This window comes from Elephantulus edwardii, unplaced genomic scaffold (assembly GCF_000299155.1).
Source record: "Elephantulus edwardii isolate Elephantulus edwardi_28Jun2011 unplaced genomic scaffold, EleEdw1.0 scaffold00311, whole genome shotgun sequence".
NCBI classification, from domain to species: Eukaryota; Metazoa; Chordata; class Mammalia; order Macroscelidea; family Macroscelididae; genus Elephantulus; species Elephantulus edwardii.
In genome coordinates this window covers 2,470,731-2,480,284 of record NW_006400061.1, presented here as the reverse complement: position 1 = coordinate 2,480,284, position 9,554 = coordinate 2,470,731, and positions in this window count along the sequence as shown.

The following is a 9,554-nucleotide window of genomic DNA, read 5'->3' as shown; positions in this document are numbered from 1 at the left end:
TCATTGGTACATAATTCCCCCCACACACACACATCCCCACCCCTGCCCCAAGTATACTCCACTCTGCAACCCTCACTCCAGGGGAGTCCATTCTTTCTTCAACATTTTTTGCCAATACAATTCAAAGGCATAAATTCTTCAGTTTTCCTTTCTTATTGTCTAACTTTAATGGCCCTAAAAGGCAATTGAAAACATGAAGACTTGTGTCTGGTTCATCTTAGTTCTCAGTGACTGCATTGTTTTGTTTTGTTTCGTTTCTAGTACATTAGCTTGTAATTTAGCACTTAGGAAAATCTGCTGTCAGAGACTTCTTCAGAGTGCTGAAGAGCAAGAATATCAGTCTGGAGACTATGGTGCACCTGATCTAGGCCATGGTCTTTGCAATTACTTGCAATACATCAGAGAGATGGACAATGACCAAAGAAGACAGAAGATGAATTGATGCCTTTGAGTTGTGGTGCTGCAGAAGAGCATACTAGGGACTGCCAAGAAGACTAAAAGGTCTGTCTCGGAGAGGGTGAAACCAAGCTGCTCATTGAAGGCTAGGGTTTTGAGCCTCTGTCTCACATACTTTGAGCATGTAGCCAGGAGGGAGCAGTGTTTGGAGAAGGAAGGACATCATTCTTGGAAGGGTAGAGGGACAGTGCAGGAGAAGAAGACCCTGGATGACACAATAATGGATAATGAGGGTAGGTGTGTCAGAGACAGTAAGATTGGCTCAGGTTAGAGCAGGGTTCAGAGCTATTGTGCATAGGGTTGCTATGAGTCATAGTAAACTCAATGGCACATAACAACAACAACAACAACAACAACAACAACAAGAGGCTTTTTACCACCTTAATGAGGTCTTTGATAGCACATTTGTGGAATACAATTACAACCTTTGATTTCTTGACTTCTACTTCCATAGGTATGGACGTTGAACCAAGTAAAAGGAAATCTTTGACAGCTTTGATCTTTTCTCCATTTAGCATAATATTGCCTATTGGTCCAATTTTGCGCAACTTTGTTTTCTTGATGATGAAGTGTAATCCATACTGAGGCTGTAGGTTTTTATATTCTTCAGTAGATGCTTGAAGTCTTCCTTATTTTCAGCAAAGTTGCGTATATAGCAGACTGTCCCCCTCCAATCCAAACTCAACTCATTGCCATCAAGTTGGAGTCAACTCAGAGCTAGCCTTCCAATGGGTTTTCTGAGACTATAATTCACATTAGAGGTGATTTCTCCCTCAAAGCTGCTGGCTACTTTGAATTTATCACCTTTAGGTTAGTAGCTCTACCCTCTGTGTACTCTGCCACCAGAACTCTCTTTCATATAGTTCAACTTCTCAAATTATTTGTTCAATATAAAACATGGATAGAGATAATAAAAGCAGGCAACCAAGAAGTACACCTTTTCTGATTTTAAACTATACAACAGCACCTTCTTCTGTTTGAAAAAGTGTTTCTTGGTCTATGTACAAGTTTCCTACTAACACAATTAAGTGTCCTGGAATTCTCATTCATCTCAATGTTATCTATAATTTGTTACAATCCACACAGTCAAATGTTTTACGTATCCCATAAAACACAAGTAGACATCTTTCTGGTATTTTCTGCTTTCAGCCAAGATCCATTTGATAACAACAATGATATTCCTTATTCCATGGCATTCCAATCACCAGCTACTATTAATACATCTTGTTTGCATGTTTAATAAGTTTCAGACTGCAAAACTGGATGGAAATAAAAATTTTCTTCCTTTTTTGCTTTAGTGGCTACTGAGTTTATTTAATAATAGTTGTATTAACAGTTCTTGTGTGCATATAGATATTATCCGATCACAATAATGTCTTTGAGGAAAATCTTGAAATGTTCTTTTTTACAATGACAGTGATGCCATTTTTCTTAAATTTGTCATTTACAACATTTGCTATTCTAGGTAGTAGTAAGTCTATTACAACTCATAGCGACCCTGTGAAGAATAGATCTGAACTTTGCATAATCCTTAACAATTTCTGATATGCTTGAATCCATTGTTGGAATTATTGTGTCAACCTGTCTTAATGAAGGTCTTCCTCTCTTTCTCTGGCCCTCCATCTTTCTCTGATGTATTTTTCCAAGGACTGGCCCCTGCTCACAACATGCCCAAAGGAGGTGAGACAGAGTTTCACCATCCTTTGCCTCTCAGGAGAGTCCTAGTTGTACTTCCTCCAAGACAGACATGGAATAGTTACTGTTCTTCTCCAACATCACAATCCAAAGACATTAACTCTTCTGATTCTCAAACTTTCTGATGCACAGGAAGCAATTGAAAATATTATGGTGGGGATCAGGCATATCTTAGCCTTTAAATGGATATCCTTGCTGTTTAGTGCTTTGGAAGGATCCTTGACAGCACATTTTTTTTTCCAGTGAAACACTGCTTTTACCATAACAGTTGATTGTAGATTCAAGTAAAATTAAGTCATTGACAACTTCAATCTTTTCTCCATCTATCTTGATATTAGCTGTTGGCCAGTGGTAAGGATTTTTGTTTTCTTAATCTTAAGATGCAATCTATCAATTGATTAAATTTTGGAGTAATCCAGACAGATGTTTGGCACTTGCCCTGCCAATTCCTCTAAATCCTGCCTTCCCTTCTAACAATCACTGAGCTAGTTAAAAGTGTTTGCTTTGCTCTTAATTTTTCTTTTTTTTCTCATTCATTCTCAGTTTCCCAAGATCTCACAATGAGTTTCAAAGGCTATTCAAATTCAAATTCTCATTGTTTTCCTTGTGTAATATACCAATCTTGGCCTCTTATTTCAATAAGATACATTTCTGAGCATTAAAACGACAGTTGTTATGCGAATCCTTCCCTTTTAATAAAATATTCTCATTGTTTAGAAAAAATTCTGCTCAAATACAATCTTCAACAAACATGTACTCAGTATTATGTACATTTTAAGACCCCTGCCTGGCCAACTGACTGAATGAGATCTATATTTATTCTCATCCCCCAAAAAGGGATCCAACAGAGTTTGGAAAATAAAGAATAATATCACTAAATCACATGCAAGCAAAATTCTGCTGAAGTTCATCCAAAACTGATTGGAACAGTAAATAGAGAACTACCAGAAATACAAGTTGAGTTTAGAAGAGATCATAGCCCTAGGAATATCATTGCCAATGTCACATGGATTTTGGTCAAAAGCAGGGATGGCCAGAAGAATGTCTTATCTGTATTTCATTGACTATGCAAAGACATTTGACTGCATGGATTACAACAAATTGTAGCTAACATTGAGAAGAATGGGAATCCCAGAACATCTGATTGTACTCATGTGAAACCTACAATTAGACCTGTTGCCAGTCATCAGAACAGAGCAAGAAAACACTGCATGGTTCAAAATCAGAAAAAGAGTGTGTCAAGGATGTGTCCTGTCTGAAGAAGATGTGACCTTTTCAGTCTGTATGCAGAACAGATCATTTGAGAAGCTGGAATAACTTATGAGGAGGAATGTAGCAAACTGAGGAGGGCCTGAAGTATTTGCTGCAGAGGGTCAAGGATTATAGTTCATAATATGGATTGATTCCCAACATCAAGAAAACAAAGATTCTCACCACCAGGCCCATTGACAGCACCATGATAGATGGAAAAGAGATTGATATTATTAACAATTTCAGCTTGCTCAGTTCCATGATCAACACCCTTGGCACTAGCAGTCAGGACATCAACAACCAAATTGCTTTAGGAAAAATTGCTGTCATGAAGCTCTTCAGAGTGCTGAAGAGCAAGGATATCAGTCTGGAGACAATGGTGTCCCTGATGCAGACCATGGTCTTTTCAATTTCTGAAGAAGAATTGATGCCTTTGAGTTGTGGTGCTGCAGAAGAGCACTGAACATGCCATGGACTGGCAAGAAAGCTAATAGGTCTGACCTGGAGAGGGTGTTCATTTGAGGCAAGGATTCTGAAGCAATCTCACAACTCACTTGGATATGTAGCCAGGAGGGACCAGTCTTTGGAAAAAGATATCATGCTTGGAAGCGTCAAGGCACAGTGCAGAAGAGGAAGACACCGGATGAGATGGACTGACACTATAACTGGGGTAATGAGAGAAGGTGTGCCAGAAATCGTAAGATTGATTCAGGACAGAGCAGGATTCAGAGATATTGTGTATTGGGATTGTAGTCAACTCAATGACACATAACAACAACAACATCCTTCTAAAAACAACGAGTAAATTATTAGAGTTTTTCTATTATTATTAGAGAAATTCCCAAATAGTAAAACAGGAAGACAAACGTTAGTAAACAATTTACTGGAAACACATTGTTCTTTTATCATTCCATAGAGGTGATCAAAGACTAATTTAAAAAATCTTATATAAATATTTACTGGGCAGGGGATAATGAAGGTGGCTTTTCCATGGTGAGGCTTATCCATTGCACTCTGGATGTGCTGACCCCTGCGATTTCCCCAAATGTGGGAATCTCCACTGCATAATTTGTGATAGTGGGGGACTGTGTTCACATGATTCCCTGTAAAAATATAAGGAATAAACCTCACCTCAACCCAAACCTCATATAGGTTAGTATTTTCCAATTCCCAAAACTCTTTCTTCTTTAACCTTCAAAATACCACCCTTGGGAGGTGGGGGGATCTTGTTATTCCAGTTCTTAGTCAAGCAAGTTGAAACTCAACAAAATAAGAATATAAACTTTACAGGGTACAGGCAGAGGTTTAGAAAGGATTCCTGGTGGTACAGTGGTTATCTAGCCATCAACCAGAAGACTAGCTGTTCAAACTTACAGGACAGTCCTTAAGAGAAAGATACGGCAATCTGTTTCCATAAACAGCTAAAAAATTGATTGCTGCCAAGTGGAAACTAACTCGTTCCTGCCCTTCCACTGGAGTTTCAAAATTGGAAAATGTGTGTGTGTCAGGGTTATATCTTTTCTTCATACTTAGATGTTCTGTATATGAGCAAGTAATTAGAGAATTTGCACTATATGAAGAATGTAGCAGTCAGGAAATCAAAAAGCATATCACGATGGGAAAGTCTGCTATTAGGGACCTCTCTAAAGTACTCAAGAGCAACGGTGTCTCTCTGGAGTCTAAGGTGCACCTGATACAGGCCATGGTCTTTGCAATCGCTTGTTATGCATCAGAGAGTTGGACAATTACTAGGGAGGACAGAAGGAGAGTTGATGCCTTTGAGCTGTGGTGCTGGAGAAGAGTATTGAATGTACCATGGACTGCCAGGAAAACAAACAGATTCATCCTGGAGAGGGTTAAACCAAGCAACTCCTTGGAGGCAAGGATTCTGGGGCTTCGTCTGACATACTTTGGACATGTTGCCAGGAGGGATGGGTCCTTGGAGAGGGACATCATGCTTGGGAGGGTGGAGGGACGACGCAGGAGGGGAAGACCCTCTATGAGATGGATTGATTCGGTGACTGGAGTAATCGGGATGGGTGTGTCGGAGGCAATGCGGTTGGCGCAGGATAGAGCAGGGTTTAAGGCTGTTGTGCATAGGGTCGCTATGAGTCGCAAACGACTCGACGGCACATAACAACAACAACAACATGAAGAATGAAAATTTGTTAGACTGTATTAAGGATTGAATGAAGACTCATCAACAACCTGCATTATGCAAAAGACACAACCTTGCTCACTAAAAGTGAAGAGGCCTTTAAGTACTCGTCGGAAAAAATGAAAAACTGCAGCTTGCAATATTTCAACATCAAGAAATCAAAAATCCTGACCAATGGACAAATACTGTGATATAAAAAAGAGTGAAGTCATCAATGATTTAATTGTACTTGGATAAACAACCAACACATGTGGTAGCAACAGTCAAGAAATAAGAAAAAAAAGTGTTGTATTGGGGAAATCTGTTATCAAGGACCTCAGCAAAGTGATAGGAGAAAGGATGTCAACTTAAAGACTAAAGTGGGCCTGATCTAAGTCATGGTCTCTTCAATTGCTTCATATGCATATGAAGGTTGTACAATAGTAAGGAAGACACAAGAATCGGTGTCTTAAATTGTGGTGTTGGAGGAGAGTACTAGGTATCCCTTGCACCACCAAAAGAACAGACAAATCTATCTTAGAAGAAGTGCAACGAGGGAGCTCCTTAGAGGAAAGCATGGTGAAATTTTGACCTCATACTTTAGACATGTTGTGGGAGAGGGTCAGTTCTTAGAAAAGACATCATGCTGAGAGAGGCTGAGAGTTTGATAAAGATTTTTTAATTTTTATTGAGATTTTAATGAAAGATTATAGAGAACTTGGATTTCCATTCATTCATTGGTGCACATTTTCCTCCCTGCCTACCCCTTCCCCCAGTTTGCTTTTCTCTTTGAAAAGAAAAAAAATCCTTCATTGCTATACAATCCCACCAACCCCCAGTCCGCTATACTATGCGGTTCCTACTCTGGACTTCTGTCATGCAAACAATACCCAATCTTATATCCACTTTAAACAGTTCTCTCCCTCATCTATTTCAATGCATTGTACATTATTTATCTCCTCTTTTCCTAGTTTCCCCCAAACCCAATGCTAGTCCTATTTTATAACAGTGGCATTATGCAGTATTTGTCCTTTTGTGACTGATATATTTCACTCAAAATACTGTCTTCAGGGTCACCCATTTTCTAGACTATTTCATGAGTTTCCTTGTTTTTCAATGCTGCATAGTATTCCTTTGTGGGAATATACCATACCTCTCTATCCAGTTGTTTGTTGATGGGCACTGGAGTTGTTTCCAACTCTTTGCTTGTGAACAAAGCAGCAATAAACATAGGCATGCCTGTATCTGCTTGGGTGGCAGTTCTGGTTTCTTTAGGGTAAATTCCCAGTAGTGGAACTGCTAGGTTAAATGGTATTTCTATTTCCAACTTTTTGAGAAAGTGCCATACAACCTTCCATAGTGGTTGTACCATTTTACATGGCCACCAACAGTGAATAAGGTTTCCAGTTTCTCCACAACCTCGCCAGCATTTGTTGTTTGCCACTCTGTTGCCTTTTGCTATTGTTACTGGGGTGTGATGATATCTCATAGTTCTGATTTGCATCTCTCTTAGAGCTAGGGATTTTGAACATTTCTTCATGTGTTTGTTTACCATCTGAACATCTTTGGTGAAGTGTCTGTTCATATCCTGTGCTCATTATGCAACTGGGTTGTTTACCTTTATCTTGTTGTGGTGCTCAGAAAGACTTTTAACAAGATGGATTGATACAATTTTTCGGCAGCAGCAACAGTTATTTTTATACACACACGTATATAAAGAGGCTCAGCTGGCATAGTGTGACGGTTTAGTATACTGTGAAGCACTAACATAGAATCTATTGCCTTTCACATAACTATTGGTCAAATACTTCATCTGAGCTATGAATCTCACATTTATTCAGATCCTTGATAACTATTGTAGGATTTCCTGATTGGAAAGTTCAGATATTCCAAGCGTCTTCACAAAAATTTGTCTAGTTTAGTGCAACCACTGTGGAAGGTGGTATGGTGCTTTCTCAAAAAGTTGCAAATAGAGATACCATTTGACCCAGCAATTCCACTACTGGGAATATATCCCAAAGAGATCATAACTGACATCCAAGCAGATATATGCACACCCATGTTTATTGCAGCTTTGTTCACAATAGCAAGGAGTTGGAAACAACCCAGGTGCCCATCAACAAATGAATGGGTAGAGAAGCTGTGGTATATTCACACGATGGAATACTATGCTGCATTGAAAAACAAGGAACTCATTCAATATTATTCAAAATGGGTGAGCCTGAAGGACATTATGCTGAGTGAAATATCTTAGTCGCAAAAGGACAAATATTGCATGGTGCCACTGCTGTAAAATGGGACTGATATCAGGGTGGGGGTAAGACTGAGAAAAACTGGATAAATTGTGCATACTGCACTGAAACAGATGAGGGACTGGATAATTTAAAAGCGATGTATGATAGGGTATTATGGTTATCACAAGAGTCCACAATTAAGGTTGCATAGTGGAATGTACTTGGAGCGGTGGGAGGGCTGCGGGGGGATTGTGTACCAGGGAGGGAGTCTTTCTTTTACTTTTGAAAGAGAGGAGCGAACTGGGGGGCGGGGGGAGAGGGCTGGGCAGGGAGAGAAGTGCAGCAATGAATGAATGGAAATCCAAATTCTCTGTAAATGTTCATTAAAATTATTAAAAATAAAATAAAATTAAATTAAATTTAAAAAGGTTAAAAATTTGTCTAGTTTAAATTGACAGCTTCTTAGTCATCACGTTATGTCAATAAATAAGAGGAAGTTGTTGTTACTAGGGACTGTTGAGTCAGTTCTGAATCATACTTACCTGTGTACTACAGAATAAAACATTGGTCAGTCTGGACCATCCTCACAATCATTACTACGTTGGAATCCAATATTGTATCCACGGTATCAATCCATTGGGTCTTTCTCTTTTCCACTAACCTTCTACTTTACCAAGCATCGTGTTCTTCTCCAGGTGTCCCAAGTGCATTAAATGAAGTCTTGCCATCCTTGTTTTAAATGAGCATTCTGGTTAGTAATTCTCCTGGCAGTATGTTCAATGATCTTTGTCAATATAATAATTCAAAGCATCAATTCTTCCCAAGTTTCCCTTATTTATTATCTAGCTTTTACAAACATCTGAGGTGGTTGAAAATGTATGGATTGGGTCATAAGCCCTCAAGTGACATCTTTGCTTTTTAGCACTTTAAAGAGGTCTTTATTTTAAAAAATTGAGATTTTTAATGAAAGATTATAGAGAACTTGGATTTCCATTCATTCATTTTTGCACATTTTGTTCCCTGCCCACCCCTCCCACCCAGTTCGCTTTTCTCTTGGAAAAGAAGACAGGAAAAAAAAAAAAGAGGTTGTTTCGGGCAGATTTGCCTAATGTAATATGCCATTTGATTTCTTGACTGCTACTTCCATGGATGTTGATTTTGGATCCAAATAAAGTGAAATGCCTGACAATGTTATTCTTCATTTGAAGAGTAAGTGTTGTTGTTGTGTGCTATTGAGTCACTTGTGACCCATAGTGACGCTACATACAGCAGCTCTGAAGCCTACCCTGTCCTGAGCCAGTCTCACTAATTCCAGCACATCAACCAACCCCCCATTACCTCAGTTACTGTTCCAATCCATCGCATCTGGGGTTTTCCTCTCCTGTGCTGTCCCTCCACCCTTCTAAGCTTGATGTCCTTCTCCAAGGACTGGTATCTCCTGGACACATGCTCAAAGTATGTGTGAGACAGAGATTCAAAATCCTAGCCTCCAAGGAGAAACTTGGTTTCACCATCTCCAAGACAGAACTATTTGTTTTCTTGGCAGTCTGTGTTATGTTCAAGACTCTTCTCCAGCACCACAATTTGAAGGCATCAATTTGTAGTCCTCCATAAGAGATTGTTTTTGTCCATCTATTTCATGCCATAAAATGATCAAGACTGCATGAAGCCTGGAACCCTGTCAGGGTTGAGACTCACAAGCATCTGGAAAAATCTTTTGGGCTGGTAACCTAAAAGCAGGCTGTTCAAATCAACCAGCTGCTCAGCAAGAAAAATAAAGA